The sequence below is a fragment of the Protopterus annectens genome, chromosome 1.part1 (genome assembly GCF_019279795.1).
Source record: "Protopterus annectens isolate FY-2018-M chromosome 1.part1, PAN1.0, whole genome shotgun sequence".
In the NCBI taxonomy this organism is placed as follows: Eukaryota; Metazoa; Chordata; order Ceratodontiformes; family Protopteridae; genus Protopterus; species Protopterus annectens.
In genome coordinates, this window is record NC_056726.1 from 535,204,443 (window position 1) to 535,222,401 (window position 17,959).

Sequence of the window (17,959 nt, forward strand, 5' to 3'; positions counted from 1 at the left end):
AGCATGGCTCATTGTATGAATCAATCTACTTCTTCTTCCTTTTCCCAGCAGGTGGTTGACGTACTTCTTGAGGCCTAGCACTAGGAAGTCCTATGCTGGCAAATGGGAAAGATTCTCTCATTGGATGCAGGCTAAAGGGGAATCTTCTTCTCAGCCTCCTCTTCCTCTGATCCTGGAATACTTGGCTGAATTGCTTCAAGGTGGACTTTCTTTTCCCTCTGTCAAAGATCCATGCTTCAGCTGTTTCTGCTTACTGTTCTTTTGACCAGCCCCAATTCCCTGATGAAAATGTTTCTCAGAGGTGCTAGCAACTTGGAACCTCCCAGAAGGGCACCTACTCCGGCCTGGGACCTTAATTTTATGTTGGAGAAACTCACTGTTCCTCCTTTTGAGCCAGCTGCCACTGAAAATTTAAAGTTTCTGTCTTGGAAAACTGCATTTCTCTTGGCTATATCTTCAGCAAGGAGAGTTTCAGAACTGCAGGCTTTGATAGCTGGTGGAGTCTTTTCTCAGCTTCCATGCAGATCGTGTCTTCCGGAGGACCAATCCCTCTCTTATGCTGAAGGTGGTTTCTAGTCTGACTCTTAATCGGTCTATCCACCTTCCTACTTTCTTTTCTAATCCTCAAAATAGAGGTGAAAGGATCCTGCATTCTATTGACGTACACAGACAGCTCAGGTTCTACCTGGACAGGACTAAAGACCTTTGGAAATTAGCTCAGCTATTGGTCAGTTTTGCTCCTAGGAACAACAAGCAAGGATCACCACGATATACAGATGTTGAATAATTTATTAAGAAACAAGCGCTTTCGCATACAGACTGTATGCTTCTTCAGGTTACAATATTCAATGAAAAACTTGATGTTTAAATAGCAGAAATGTAATTGCTTAATTTCCCGCTTTTTCTTTCACTTAATTAGATAATTAGTAATTAAGTAGTTAAATGAAAAAATATACTAGTTCTTAACTCTTTGCATTCAAATCTGTTTTCGCATTCTATAGAGATGCAAGTTTAAGTAATGCAGATTTTTTTAAAAAATGCAGGTTTTAAAAAGCAAATTAGGAAATGCACATTCAAAAAAATACAACTTTAAAATGCAGTTTTGAAAAGAAAACATATATATGAAATACAAGCTCAAAAGTTAATATAAATAGCTAGCTTATCAAAAAACTGTAATGTTCAAATACTTAGAGCAGCATATTAAATAACTGATTAGTCTGAGCAATCTTGAACATCAAGAAATGTATGCATATAATAAAACATTTAAACATTTATGCATTATATTAATTAAAACATACTTAATACTAGTATCTGGCATCTCAGATATTATATGATCAATAAAAAATACATTTATTACTAAATACTACTTCATTTATAAACACATAACGGTAGTGAAATTAATATATAGTATTATAACAATGTATACCATATGTGCAAAAAAGAAACAAAACATCTCCATACCTAAGTAATAAGAATAATAATATGGCTATCTAGAAGCCAATAAAGACTTCAAACTAACTGTGCTATTTAAACCTGGAGGTATATGCGCTCTTAAACTCAGGATCCATTCAAGTTCTATATTCTCTAAATGCAGCATAGTATCCCCTCCTATTTTCAATCTTCTAACTACTTGTATGACACGAAAATAAAACCTATGATCTGAAAATTCTATTACATGTTTTGCCAAGGCATTAGTTGTAACTGCTTTCTTAATTTCATATACATGATTGTAAATACGTTTCTTAAGCTCTCTGCTGGTTAAGCCTACATAATAAGCCTGGCATTTATCACATGTAGCCAGATATATAACATTTGAGGTGTTAGTTAGCTCGTGCATTAAAATGATAATCTTTATTCAACCCTGGAATATAGAAATGTGTCTCTCTGGTAATATGCTTGCACATATTACATTTACTACAAGGTGTAGTCCCTTGGTGTAGCAAATTACCAGATATTTTAGAAATATTCTTCTCAGGATAATGCCTATCATTGCACAAAAGCCTCTTTAAGTTTTTGCTATTTTTGTAGCAAAAACTAGGAGTATTGCCTACAATGTTTCTTATATCTTGGTTAGCTACCAGGATATGCCAATTTCTACTGATAATTCGAGTAATGTTATGATTATCATTGGTATACCTGGTAACAAATGGGACATTTGTCCTGCATTCAGAGCGTCGTGGTGGATGGTTCAATGAATCATTAACTGTCTTAGTCATTTTATTTCTATCAGGTGACTTACAGCTAGAAGGATGGCTACTCTGAATATGTCCATTATTAATGGAGGGTACGATGTCCTTGGTGATATCTTCCACTAATTCAATGGGGTATCCTCTCATCAGGAATAGCTCCCTTAGATTTAGAATTTCTAGCTTCCTTTGGGTTTCATTACTAAAGAGTCTGCATATTCTCATGTACTGACTTTTAACTATATTTGCAAAAATATGTCTTGGGTGCATACTACTATATTGGAGGATGGCATTCTTCCAGCATTCTTTTCTATATATCTTAGTTGTTATAGTAAAATCTGGATTAATGGAAATGGTCACATCCAGAAAATTTATTGCTTTAGAGGAATATTCCAGAGTGAATCTTAAGTAATCAGTAGTCGATTCTATATATGTTCGAAATTCCTCTAGGGAATCACTATCACCTCTCCAGAACACAAGGATATCATCTACAAAGCGTCTGTATAGCACTATATTGTCGCGATATTTGCTTTTAAAAACATAATGATATTCCCAATTGTACATGACTAAGTTTGGCATATGAGTTGGCACAGGGGGTGCCCATAGCAACCCCCCATACTTGTTTGTACAACATCTTGTTAAAGGAGAATACATTATTATTAAGAACTAAGTCCAGGAAGATACCTATAAGGGACTGAGTTTCCTTATCAATGACAGTACTCCTACACATTATTTCTCTAACAGCCTCTATACCTTGCTCATTTGGTATCACTGTAAATAAATTCTTAACATCCATTGTTACTAGGAGCAGAGGTGTGGTCAAAACCGTACCTAGATCAATGCATGTTAAATCATTTAACAGTTGTTGTGTATCCTTTAATATGGTTGAAACTGTTCGTACCAAAGGTCCTAATTTGGATTCTAGATAAATGGATAGGTTCTCTGTTAACAATTTATTTCCTGCAACTATGGGACGTAATGGTGGAGGAATCTGCTGCTTGTGCATTTTCGGTAATCCTTTAATCAACGGAACTGATGGGCACTCAATAAGACAGTAATCATACAACTCACTGGAGCTCAGGGCAAAGCTATTTCTAAGTAAACCATTTCTAAATGGATTGCACACTGTATTACTTTCTGTTATTCCTTTCATGGCAAGGTTCCTCCTCAAGGTGTGAGGACCCACTCTGCAAGAGCAGCCTCCACTTCTGCAGCTTTTTTAAGGGGTGTCCCTACTAAAGACATTTTAGAGGCTGCCACATGGTCTTCTGTACACACTTTTAAAAAGCATTATAATTTGCCTTTGTTTTCTAGATCCAGGGCAGGGTTTGCCACTGTTGTTCTGCAGGGCATTCTTTCTAATCCTTGATTGGGTTGGTACCTCCTCCCTCTTCTCTGGGCTTTGGTAATCAACCATTTGTTAGGACTGCAACAGTGAAACACGAACATAGTACAGTTGTGTACACTTACCATAAATGTAGATGTCCGAGTCTATTCACTGTTACAATCCTGGATGTCCTTCAAGAATGCAACTGCAGTCCTGACATATGGGTTGTCCTGCCTCAGGCAGCCCTTCGGTCGGCCGGATTCCAAAGTCTGGGTCTGGCGTCGGCTGATGTCGCTTCTTCCCCGACGTCAGAGCGGTTGGGGTATAAAAGCATCAGCCGACGCCATCTTCTCCAGTCTTTCTTGCCGCGCGGTGCCCGAAGCAGAAGCAGTTCGCAAGTGCTGGTCGGCCAGCTCCTGTGTTTTCAGATCCGAAGTCATCAAAAAGCTAAGTACCCTGTTGGGGAACCTTTTCTTGCCTCAGCCGATGTCAGATAAAACTGCAAAAGTTAATAATTGCTTGTCTTGTGGTAAACAAATACCTCATAAGGGCTTCCATTCTTACTGCCTTCCCTGCCTCGGCCCAGACCACGACGTCTCGGCCTGTGCTGCCTGTGCTTGCTTCAATAAGCGCACACTTAGGCGCCGGGCAGAATTTGCTGAAGACTTTTTTGGGGAAAATTACTCCTGTATCATGCCATCGGAACTACTGACAGCACATATTTCCAAAAAACGGAAGGACCGGGACCGACATTTGCGGCCCGCGATTTCCACCAACACCACGCTAAAGCCTACCGCGAGTGCATCGGTCTCTTCGGAGACGGTAATTCAACCGCTCCAGGCCGACGACACCGCTTTACCGCACACTTCGGTCCCGGAAGGCTACCCCGGTGCCGGTTGTTGATTTTCCTCCTGAAACCGAAGCCCAAGATTTGCCTGACACCATACCGGTGGACCAAGTTACTCCAGCACGTGGGGCAGCTAGGCCTCCTGTGTCTATGTCCATCAAGGCCTACACACGTGCTAAGGCTGCCAGCCAGGCAAAGTCTCACCCTCCTAAATCTTTTTCACAGGGTCCCACTTCTGATAAACAGATCATGACTTTAGCTGCAGACCTAATTTCTTTAATCAGGGGCTCTAAGGCTCATCCAGACAGAGGTTCTCAGCCGCCTTCAGACAAAAGGCCTAGGGTTGAGCAGGCAGACACCCTTTCCTCAGATGAAGCCTCTGGTGAGTCAGGCCATTCAGATTCCCAGGAAGAATCCTTCCCGGCCTACGAGGATTCTGATGCCGATGAATCCATTCCCTCTGCCTCTCCTCCTGAGGATATTTCTTTCGGGGAAATTCTCCACTCCATGAGAGAGCATTTTCAGTGGCAGGGCCAGGATTTCTCCGACTCCAGGAAAAGGCTTCGGACTTTCCTTAAGTTACCCCAGCACAGGCCTTTAGCTATACCCCAGTGTTAGATGTATTGGATGATGTGTTCTCAGACTCCAGTACTTCTCCTGATTCTCTCCCTCCTGCTCCTGTCAAGCCAGACAGATATTACAGGGTTCCTGAAACTCATAAACATCTCTTTAAGGCTCACTCTGTTGATCTAGAAACTATTTCTCAGGGGCCCAAAGGAGTGGCCACTTCCACGGCCAAAAATCCTTTGCCCGCAGACAGGGAATCTAGGTCCCTGGAGAGGTGGGGTAAAAAAGTTTATACCTCATCCACCCTTGCCATGAGGGCACTTAACTGTCTTTTTCATATGTTTCAGTATCAGGATTTCTTGATGGATGATTTGCAGAAAAAGTTAGCCTCTCCTGAGCCTTTAGATAGAAAGGCCTTGCAGGATTTGGTTCATAATACTCAGCAGGTTAGCAATCACTTTCTTCAGTGTGGTTATGATGCATTGGAAGCTTCACGTAGAGCAGCTATGACAGGGGCCATCATACGTAGACATGCTTGGTTGAAAGAACAGACATTGCCAGATCATGTTAAAGTAAAGCTTCTAGATGCACCTCTGGAAAAAGACAAGCTATTTGGTGCTAATGCACAGGGTGTGTTGAAATCAATTGAGGAAAAGGCTAAATCAGTACAAACAGTCAAAGATTTCCTCCAGGTTCAGCCACCAAGGTTCAGTAGGAATTGGCCTTTGAAGAATTGGTCCTTTCCAGACACTGACAAGTTCCAAAGGGGAAAAAACAGGCATGCTCGAGGTAGAGGGAAATACCGAGGCTCCTACAGGGGCCGCCAATGGCAACCAACTAATAAGAGAAGTGGCGCAGGGACTTCTACTGCTCCACAGGGACCATCACAATGACTTGACTTTGACACCTCCGACCAAGGCTTAAAGAGAAGCACCTTTAGGCAGAAAATTATCTTTATTTTCAAAAAATTGGCACGTTTTTACAAAAGAAAAATGGATTTTGGACATAATAGACAAAGGTTACAGGTTCCACTTCCATACCTTACCAACAAGACAAGGCATGCCAAACCTGCCACAAAATCAAAGGGCAGAGGCACTCATACAAGTTTCAAAGCTGCTACAAATCAAAGCAATAGAAAAGGTTCCTCTTCAGGAACAAGGCCAGGGATTCTACTCAAGACTGTTCCTTGTTCCAAGAAAAGAAAAGCAATGGAGACCTATACTGGACTTGTCCGCTCTAAACAATTTTCTCGTGCCAAAATTCAAAATGCTGACGTTACAGCAACTTCTTCCCATGCTGGGCAAAGGGGTCTTGGCTGGTTACTCTGGACCTCAAGGAGGCATACCTGCATGTCCCAATCAGACACAGCTGCAGAAGATACCTCTGATTTCTTGCAGGGTCAGAGCATTATCAATTCTCAGCATTGCCTTTTGGCTTATCTACTGCGCCCAGAGTATTCATGAAATGCCTGGCATCAGTAATTGCACATTGCAGACTTCAGGGGATACAATTATACCCTTACCTGGACGACTGCCTTATACAAGCGGACAGCAAGCAAGCCTTGATAAGAAACTTGGACTATGTCATTCACTTACTACAGGCTTTGGGATACACAGTCAACATTCAAAAATCAAGACTACTGCCATCCCAACAAATAATTTTTCTAGGAGCCAAACTGGACACAAACTCACAAATGGCTTTCCTCACACAAGAAAAGCAAGAACAATTACCAGATTACTTCAAAAGCCTAGCAAAGCACAAAGCACACCCAGATGACTGCAAGGAAAATCCTGCAGGCCCTGGGTTTCATGGCATCTTGCATTCTTCTGATTCCACTGGCAAGACTACACATAAGGAAACTACAATGGTACCTAAAAAGTTTATGGTCTCAACACAGCCACAACTTAGAAGCAATTATTCCACTCATTCCATGTCTACAAAAGGAATTTTTGTGGTGGGCACAAGCAAGCCAGCTAAACAAAGGCATGTCTTTCAACAAACCTCAAGCGAGCCAAACCATTACAACAGACGCCTCAGATCATGGATGGGGGGCACACATGGAGGGCAGATGCATTCAAGGGCAATGGGCACCCCGAGAATTGCATCTGCACATCAATCAAAAAGAGATGTTGGCAGTGATTCATGCAATTGAGGCCTTCGGAAAATTTCTTCAGCAAGGTCATCTGCTAATAAAGACAGACAACACCACTGTTATGTGGTACATAAACAAACAGGGAGGCACCCATTCTTACCCCCTCTGCAGACTAACAATGACTCTTTGGGAAAAGTCCCTGAAACTGAACATACAGTTGCAATCCCAGTTTGTCCCAGGCAAGGACAATGTTCTGGCGGACAGTCTAAGCAGAAACATTATGGACCCGCATGAATGGATGTTGCATCCAGACATTTTTTCAGAAATAACTCATGCATGGGGAAGGCCGGACATAGATCTCTTTGCCTCACTCCTCAATCATCATCTGAAGAAGTTCTGCTCAAGGACACACCATCCTCAAGCCTGGAGAATGGATGCTCTCTCCTTCAGCTGGAATTCTCTAACAATCTATGCATTCCCACCTCTACCATTAATGACCAAGGTGTTACTGAAGATCAAAGCAGAACAACCGAAAGGCATTTTGATAGCTCCAGACTGGCCAAGACAGCACTGGTATCCATTACTAAGGAGCATAACTCGCACCAAGCCGTGGCTCCTGCCTCAATGGCCTCTGCTTATAACTCAGCACAATTACAGGACTGTTCATCCCAACCTGCAAACATTGCAACTGACAGCTTGGAGGGTTCCATGATTTCTCCCCATATCTCTCTCTCCAAAAAAGTTCAAGAGATCTTACTGGAAGCACGCAGGCCTTCCACCAGAAAAACTTATTCAGCCAAATGGAAGAGATTCAACATCTGGAATGCCAACAAGGGTCAGGATGCATCAGTAATGAGCATCACACAGATACTAGAATACTTGGCAGAAATGCTTCACAATGGCCTTTCATATTCTTTTATAAAAATACACGCTTCAGCAATTTCAGCAAAATACAACTGTGATCCACCTGTGTTTTCACATCCTTTGCTAAGACAGTTTCTAAGAGGGATAAAGAATATCAAACCTCCAAGAAAACCACCAGTGCCTGCATGGGACCTCAACTTCGTCTTGGAAAAATTAACTCTTCCTCCTTTTGAGCCAGCAGCATCTTCAGAATTGCAATTTCTCTCCTGGAAAACAGTTTTCCTGTTGGCAATTACTTCAGCAAGAAGAGTCTCGGAGATACAGGCCCTCATGGCAGTACCTCCATTTCTCATTTTCCATCAGGAAAGAGTCTCTTTAAGAACCAATCCTTCATTCATGCCAAAAGTGATATCCAGGGTTTCTCTAAATCAAGCAATTCACCTGCCTACTTTCTTTCCCAATCCTAAAAATAAAGGTGAAAAGCTTCTGCATACTTTGGACATACACAGGCAATTGCGCTACTACTTGGACAGAACAAAGGCCAACAGAAAGTCTGACCAACTGTTTGTAGCTTACGCTGCTGGAGTACAAGGAAAGGCAATTTCCAAACAAACAATTTCAAAATGGATTGGAAACTGCATCAGATTCTGCTACTCTTTCCATGGAAAAAGTGTGCCAGCCAATATCAGGCCACACTCCACCAGAGCTACAGCCACCTCCACAGCCTTTCTAAGAGGGGTGGCTACAAAGGACATTCTAGAAGCTGCTACATGGAGCTCCGTGCATACATTTTCCAAACATTACAACCTGCCTTTATATTCCAGATCCCGAGCAGGCTTTGCTTCTGCAGTCCTGCAGGGCATTTTAGCTACACCATCCTTATCTTAGATCCTACCACCCCCAGCTTGGCTATGGTATTCAACCCATATGTCAGGACTGCAGTTGCATTCTTGAAGGACATAGTACAGTTTTGTACCTACCATAAATGTAGATGTCCGATAGATATGCAACTGCAGTCAGATTTTCCCTCCCACCTACCCCTCTGTAATTCTCTTTTTTGGGTCCACTCCCCCTTTTTCAAATTAGCTGGGGATATCTGTTATGGTGTATCTGTTTATTACTGTTGTGCATGTCTGGAATTTTTATCCATTCTCTAAATTTAGCCTTCCTTGGAGGGCACCTGGCATCTGGGGCAAGAAACACTGAAGAAGATGGCGTCGGCTGATGCTTTTATACCCCAGCCGCTCTGACGTCGGGGAAGAGGCGACATCAGCCGACGCCCGACCCAGACTTTGGAATCCGGCCGACCGAAGGGCTGCCTGAGGCAGGATAACCCATATGTCAGGATTGCAGTTGCATATCTATCGGACATCTACATTTATGGTAGGTACAAAACTGTACTTTTCCCTCCCTCCTTCCCCCTGTTTTGGTATTCTTCTGCTCTCCTTTCCTAAAGTGCAGGTTTTATTTGTTTATTTTACCAAGGATACTTTATTTTTTGTCTAAGCTTTGTTTTCTTGGGGGCTTTTGAAATTTGTGGCAAGAAAGACTGAGGTGGTGATGTCAGCTGCCTCCTTTTGTATCAAGGATACTGATGCCCTATATATCCGATGGCAGCCGACGTCATATCCCCTTACCTTTGGTATTCAGGCCGATCGAGGGCTACCCGGAGCTGGATAACCCATTTGTTAGGACTGCAGCAGTGAATACACTTGAACATCTAAATTTATGATAAGAGTACACAACTGTACTTTGCCTCTGATCTTGAACTTGGGTCTGGATATCGGAAAAGTCTGTGCCAAAAAAAAAAAAAAAAAAATGGAAGGAGTCAAGGATGATCCCCATGGAACATCATTAGTAACATTGTTACACACAGAGGAAGCACCAGCTACAGTGCTGTGCAAGTTCTTCCTGATAAAGTAAGCGTTTGTGTTGAGTTGTGTTAGCTAGTCAATAATGCCAACATGGAAGCTGTATTAAAGGTTTAATCCAATTCAAGATGAGTAATATCTATGGAATGGTTGTCCATGAATGTGGTGACTTTTCCAATCAGATTAACCAGCTTTAGGAGACAGGATGTGCCATACGCAATAGCAAATTGGTAAGGCTGTAAGGCCAGGAGATTGCCTGTGACTAAATTAATGAAACGTGCTATGTAGCACTGCATAACATTACATGTGATACTTTTAAGGTTAAAATAAAATAGGTCAGTGTTTGCCCGGATCAGTGGTGGGGCTGCCCTGCAGTAGCATCTTTGTGGCAATGACAGTTTTACAGCAATCGGAGATGTATTCTGTAGATAAGTTGTGATGAAGAATACTGATAGAGGAGTCTTTCATGTTATTAGAGCTCACGGATGCAGTGTTCTGGTTTTGACTATGGCCAGCATAACTTGATAAGAGAGTGATTTTTGAGTTGTTGACGACAATTGGGGAAGTGGTTGAGCAGCAAGATGGATAAGGTGGTGAGAAACTAAATTTCCTATCAGAGTGGAGAAAGATTCTGTGGCTGTCTTTAGTGGAGGCTGCAATGCCAAGTTCATATTCATAATTACACTTTGAATTTCTTGGTAACCTGTTTCAGGGCTTTTTTGTGTTTGGATGGCATGTTATTTTAGATAGTAAGCAGTTTCTTCTTTTTATTGTACAGTTTATTAATATGAGCCTCACCATGAGGCTCTGCTCTTAAATTTCCCCACTTTATTTGGTCCAGAAAGGGATGGCCTTCTTAGTACAGCTGTTTAGGTGCTAGTAGGAGTTAGAGGTGAAAGTGGCTGCTGTAGCAGTGAGGTCAACAAGAGAAGGATGAATGCTGAACTTTTCTAGGTCTCCTTATAGCAGTAGCAGTTTTGTTTTGGAGAAGTTCCTAAAGATGCAGGGTTTTGTAAGAGGGATTACAGAACCATTCAGAAAGGCATTGCAGTGGCAAGAAACATCTCTCCTGCTGTGTTTTACTTCAAGTAAAAAAAAAAAAAAAAAAACGGCAGAGAAACTGTATTTATTTTATATTTGTTTACCAGGGTAGTGCATTGATCACAATTGACAATTTGCAGGTACTACCTGGGTAAAATAATTCACAAAGAAGAAGAAAAAAAAAAGAGAATAGAGAGGCAGTAAGCTCTACATATCAAAATACAATAGAGAGTAACAACATATAGCAAACTACAGTAACAATTAATAGATGTAACAACAATAAGGATATAAAAAACAAAAGTAATGGAGGTAACAGAGCACAGCTTCTAAAATCCAAAGTTCTGTATTTTCAGTAGCAAATAGGTGAGCGCTTTTGCACCCAAAGCCGCTTCATCAGACAAACATGATGTGAAACTGTACTGTTACTTTTAAAATATTCAGCAGCCAATCATACATCAAGCTCAGTTAGGAATAAAAAATTAAAAATAACTCATTTAATACATAAAGCATCATAATATTCATCATTAAAAACCATTAATTATTATAAAAAGTACAAGTGTGTAAAGAACATAACGAATAAATGTGCCATCTAGCTAAAGGTCTATTAGCCAAAACAGGTTTAATGGAAATCTTGCCATTCTGACCTTTCCCTTTATTTGCTCTCATCCTGATAATCCACTCTAGTTCTTTATTTTCCACCTTATTCTTATTGGGTCCCCCTCTGTTGCCCTTTTTTACCACTTCTATAACCATGAATCTAAAAGTATGTGGATTGCCTAGCTTAGTAATATGTTTAGTTAGGGCACTGGTGTCAGCTTGTCTTGATATATCACAAGTGTGCTCTCTCATTCTGTATCTCAGTCTGCGGGTTGTCATCCCAATATAGAAAGAATGGCACAGAGTGCAACATGCTAAATAGACTAAGTTGGTAGTATTGCAGTTAGCATTAGCTTTAAAATGCATCCTCTTCCCTGTGCCCGGATGTTCAAAACTTCCCCCACTATCTATCAAGTGACAGAAATTACATGCATTACAGGGGTATGTACCTGCCAGTGATTGTGTAGATTCACCTATGTCATATCTAGGAAAAAGATTCCTGGACAGAGGATACAATAAAAAAGAAATTGAGAAGGCAATAACTAGTGTATCTGATACAAGAAAATATACAGGTAAACCATACTTTTCTGCTCCAGCTCATACATGTAAGTGGAGAGCCAACAGTAATAATGGGATGAGAATACCTTTTACATATGCCAGGAATATTAGACTCTTACAGAATGTGTATACTAAACACTGGAACATACTCGTGTCCAATGAGAGAATACGCATGTTAGGGGGTGAGACTCCCAGATATACTTATTAAAATAAAAGGTCCCTCAAGAGGATGCCATGCCATCCTAGATAAGACATAGGTGAATCTACACAATCACTGGCAGGTACATACCCCTGTAATGCATGTAATTTCTGTCACTTGATAGATAGTGGGGGAAGTTTTGAACATCCGGGCACAGGGAAGAGGATGCATTTTAAAGCTAATGCTAACTGCAATACTACCAACTTAGTCTATTTAGCATGTTGCACTCTCTGCCATTCTTTCTATATTGGGATGACAACCCGCAGAATGAGAGAGCACACTTGTGATATATCGAGACAAGCTGACACCAGTGCCCTAGCTAAACATATTACTAAGCTAGGCAATCCACATACTTTTAGATTCATGGTTATAGAAGTGGTAAAAAAGGGCAACAGAGGGGGACCCAATAAGAATAAGGTGGAAAATAAAGAACTAGAGTGGATTATCAGGATGAGAGCAAATAAAGGGAAAGGTCAGAATGGCAAGATTTCCATTAAACCTGTTTTGGCTAATAGACCTTTAGCTAGATAGCACATTTATTCGTTATGTTCTTTACACACTTGCAATTTTTTATAACATTTAATGTTTTTTAATGATGAATATTATGATGCTTTATGTATTAAATGAGCTGTTATTTTTAAATTTTTATTCTTAATTGAGCTTGATGTATGATTGGCTGCTGCCTATTTTAAAAGTAACACAGTTTCACATCATGTTTGTCTGATGAAGCGGCTTTGGCTGGGAAAGCGCTCACCTATTTGCTACTGAAAATAGAGAACTTTGGATTTTAGAAGCTGTGCTCTGTTACCTCCATTATTTTTGTCTTTTGTATGCTTGGTTTACTGGAGGAACGGTTTGCCTACACCATTACTTTTGTTCTTTGCAACAATAAGGGTATATTTATGATTCATATAATTGTATTCCAGGTTTACCACATGGTGGACATATGGGGTAATTTAGGATATGGGGTAGGTTAGGGATAGTGGTTAAGGTCTACACCTTATAAAACAAGATACTGGGTTTGATTATGACCACAGCTTGTTGGCTAGGCTTTAAATGGTCCTTCAGGGCAGTTAGCTTATTATTCATGAACCTACGAACTTATAATTGTGCATAAGATTATTTTCACCAATCAGGTGGCTTTGTCCATTATGAAAGAGCCACCCATCACTTGCATTTAAATAGTGTTTATAGCTGACCCTGTTCTCAAGCAACATGGATAAGTACTTGGTATTAGAATGTTGAGAGAGAACCTTATATCTAACAGCATCCAGTTCAAGCATCCTAAACTTCTAGACTCATGTATTTCCTTTATAACTGCCAGTTCAAAAATGGGATGATAATGAGGGGTAAGGTAAAATGTTGAAACTCAAATGGAACCACATCAGATGGTTCACTCTCAGTAATATGGTTGCCTTTAAACCAAAGCTTCAAATTCAGTTTCCTACAGCAAGATTTCAAATCCTCAGCTACTTGGGGATTCAGAAATACAATATTTAGGTCCATAGGTAGGTATTAGGCTATTGGCCCTAGGGCCTATATAAGCCTAGCCAAATGGTACCCTGGCTTTTGCCACCCAAGAAAATTATGGTACCCTGGCTTTTGCCACCCAAGAAAATTATTTTCCTGAGCCCCTGTCAAGCAGAGCCACAGAAGTGATCCCTGGTGTGAATTTCCCATCTCCCATCCAATCATCAAGACTATTCTTGAAGAGTGCTAATGAGCTTTGTTTGATATAGATAGGTAGTTTGTTCCAGAGTATGGGAAGTCTCTGGGACAGGAATCTATCCCTCCAGCATGTTCTGTTTATTGTGGTGACAAGGTTTAGGTCCCTAGAGTGTGTAGCTCGGAGGGATTGGGATTACTTTATGTGGAGCATGTCCAACAGCTACTAGGGCATCTGTTTGAGGAACAAAATACAAAGGTTCCCCGGTAGATGAATTATTTAATGCATCATTTTTAACCTTTGTCAACTTAGAAGAAGAAATGTTTAAAACTAAATCAATGCAGCCATGAAGACAGTTTACAGGTAGGCATTTGCCAGTCTTTTAAGTGTTATGGTGACTTTCCCTGAGCGTATTACCATATCTTCTCCTTTTATTACCAAAGAAGGTCTAGAGCCATTCTTTGACAATTGAGATACTTGTATTCATTTTTTGAAAAGTACTAGACGACTTGATAGAATGTTTCTTCAGGCTCAAAATCAGTATCTGGATTGGGAGAAGTGAGCCCAGTATTGCTATAATCAGGGACAGAAGAATCACAATATTTTAAAATGGACTGGTTTCTCCTGTGTTTTCTTCTGTAATTACATGATGTAGATGTTTATTAACAAACCTAACTGTATTTTTCAGTTTAGCTCTTCAAAATGCATTGCTGTTATAATCATTCATGTTGCTGGTAATTTTTTTATTCTGAAGTTCCATGTCTAGCAGTATGAGTTACCTATCCCTGAACAGCTTCTACAGCATTTTGCATCAGAATATTTAAATAAATGATCATTATTAATCTTGTACATAAACTGTTCACTATCACAGAAACCGCATGATGAATGATGCACCATTTTGTTTGAAAGAATTCTCATTCTGTATACCTACCCCAGGTCAGAGTCATATGTGTAGTCATTTGGATGCCTTGTTGTTTTCTTTGTATGCTTTTGAGTATTTTCAGTGCCATAGATCAAAGTTTCTTAAAGATTTGTTAGTCGTGAAAAAAAATGGTAATTGGTACCTGCTTAATCCATTGACTGCTACTGTGTGGAAGTACAAGGAACAGGTTCCTGTCTGGAATTAAAGTTCAGTGACACCAATGTGTCAGTGCTGTCATGGGCATGCTCTGTAGTAAAAGCACTGTCATCCAAATGCTCACCATCAAAGTATGATGTTTTATTCATTGACCACAATCCAGCAATTGAGAAAACTGTCCTAGATCCATGCAAAAACATGACACAGACCAGGAATCTCCCCCCTGCCATCCACAATATATAACTTCAAGTAAGACGAAACAAAAAAGCCTAAAATAAAAACAGAAAAGCAGATGGAGCGATGCTTTAAGATCTAATAGTACATAAGACCAGTTTCACCAAACGAGTGGTTTTATTTATGAGAGCGCCACACTGCCACCAACATTTAAAAAGTGTTGACAAATAATGTGACCATGTTGTTTGTGGGATAGATTCAGAAATAGTAACTTCCATTTTGCAGGGGTTTGTGCATCATGGAATGGTACACAAAACTCTGATTCACAGTCCCTGCTAGCACCATGGAGCAGGATCATGCAGATCTCCTTGCATGATTCTGCTGCATGCACCACAGCCCACTTACCCTTTATTCTAATGAGTCCACACCTTCCAACAGATGTTCAGAGGATGTACAGTGTTGTACAGCTAGGCCAGTCATGCAGGCTGCAGGACTCCTAAAAACTGTTATGGCTGCAGTGATCCCTCCCTGGCTTCTGCTAGTGTGTTGCAAAGCAGACAATGTTGGTTTGCATACAGATGTTGCACAAAGAAACACCATCCCCAAATCACTGTTTCACAGCAAAATAATCCATACCAGCAGTGAAAATTCCTAAAATGCAGGCATACTGGCTAATGCAAATTACCTTGGCCCATTCCCCCATATGTGATGCTGGCAAGCTCCTACCAGTGGGAGCATGTACAGCATCAGATCCCCTTATTACCATAATGCGGTGATGACTCTGCCACCAGCAGGTTGAATGACTGCTATTAATTCATGACTCATAGTCAGTGATGATGGCAATGTATGAGCATTGCTGAGTACTGTACATTATGCCTTGCCAAGTAGATACTGTAGCTGTTTGGGAAGGTAAATTATGTTGTAAGCAGCTGCCTTACACTGTAGTGTAGTGTTGTCAGGTTACACAGAGGTACCTGGTACTGTGTCATACTAGGCACTGCTGTGCATCATTCAAGAAAATGGGACAGTGCTTCTGCATCTCTGTGATTAAGTTCTTTGGTAGGCCATGGTGGTGGTGTAATGGTAGTGTGCAGTAGGCATTTACATTTCTGTGCACTACCCTATTGAATAATAGGACCTGTGTTCTGTACTACTGAAAATGCAGAATGCTGGTACAGTCTTATGCTGTGTAATCTAGATTATGCAGAGAGTATTTTTTGTCTTCAGCATTATGTGGCATTGGGTGAGCTGGAATAAGTGCAGGATTTTTTTTTTCGGCTGGATATCTTCCTGGCAGAAAACCCATCTGAATGTAAATCAGTGATGGATGTGGTGATAGGGTTCAGGGAGAGATATGGGTAATGCAGGACAAATATTTTGAAAGACTGGATTTGTGTATATGCCCAAAGTATCACCTTTACATGTGCTTTCTTTTAATACAGTTGACGACAAACAAAAGGCCAGAGCACCATTAATCTTAGCAGGAATCATAAAAGAAGAAGGACTGTGAGTATAATTCAAAGTTTAAAATGTACCCTTTTTGTTTCTTCCACTTAGGCTGTGTGTTGATTCAATATTAGGGGAATTAGGTCATCTGAAAACTTTGTCTTTGATGGTTTTGTATAAATCTGAACTCATTCTTGCATCTTTTTGTTTCTCATCCCTCTCTATTGACATCGGGTATCTACTTCCTGGCCCTCATTATTGCACTGATTTGTTCCTGCATGAATTGCCCTCTTAGGAAGTGGTGTAAGAGTTAGGAAGATGGGAGCTGACATTGTTGATGTCCTTCTATATCACTGTTGAAGTATTCTGCACCTTAGGGATTTCCTGCCAAGCAGAGCCCAACATCTGGCCAGTATACCAAAGCCTTTAGATCTTGCATGTGCGGTACGTCACATGTATGCTCCCCATACTGGGTGTAGAGCATAAAGATGACGTATGGATGCAGTTACCCAAAACTTCTTTGCTGCCAGTCTGAATGTCATCTTTGATCATTGGTCTGAACACCTTTTGCTGTGCTGATACCTAGACATTAGATAAGTGCCCCATTGGGGTCTTTGTTTTTCCTTAATTATTGTTGGTCTTTTTTTTTTTTTTTTTGGCTACCTGGAGTTCATATCATCCAAGAAAGGAAAATGTCAGTGTGTGTGATGTGGATTCCACATAATGATTGTCATGAATGGGTGTCTCTCTTGTTTGGGTGCTTCCCACAACCATACTCCTGTAGTATTTGTAAGCCTTTTATGCCTAAGACACTTAGAAGCCAGTTGTCTTCCCTGGCCATTTACCTTGAAAACCAGTGGCTTAAAAAGTTGGCCTAAGGGTAGCATAGCAGAATCAGTTAGCACAGAGGTGCTACCATTAGGCAAGAAGTCCAAGAAATCTTGTCCAGATTCTTTTGCTGTCCAGCCTCCATTGGATGCCTCTCTCTAGAGGCAGGTGATAGCGCCGTAGGCCATCCTGTATTTACATCAGATTCTTATGTCATGGCTATGTCAGAGGCTGGCATGGCTCCTTCCTTTCGCTCTTTCTCTGAAGCTTTGCAGGTGTCTATTCTGGACGTGGAGGGGGAACCTAAGTTGGTTATCTTGGCGGTCCCTAGAGGAATTCCGCAGATTCTTGTTAGGGAAGCGGTATCTGATACTCTGAATCTCATCAGTTGTCAGAACCTCGAGTGTTTGTTAGGGCTGATATCCCTACCAGGAGAAAGCAGAAGACCAAGCATTATTCTGTTCTTCCTAAGGACAGTCAGAGGGAATAGCAGGAGTTCACTCAGGGCCTGTTGAATACCTTGATGGCCCTGAAGCCTCCCCAAGGGGTTTCTGTGCCTAATCCACCTTGGACTTCTACTCCTTCTGAAAGGACTAAGGAACCCGATTCTTCAGTTGA

General features: G+C 41.0%; 1 long non-coding RNA gene across 1 annotated transcript in view; it reads left to right on the plus strand.

Annotated features, from left to right (window-relative positions):
* Positions 1 to 16,576, plus strand: part of LOC122813348 — a 138,785-nt gene extending 122,209 nt beyond the window's left edge. The window contains exon 3 of the long non-coding RNA XR_006366668.1: positions 16,510 to 16,576. This is a non-coding gene — a long non-coding RNA (uncharacterized LOC122813348). The remainder of the gene's footprint in view (positions 1 to 16,509) is intronic.
* The last annotated feature ends 1,383 nt before the right edge of the window (positions 16,577 to 17,959 follow it).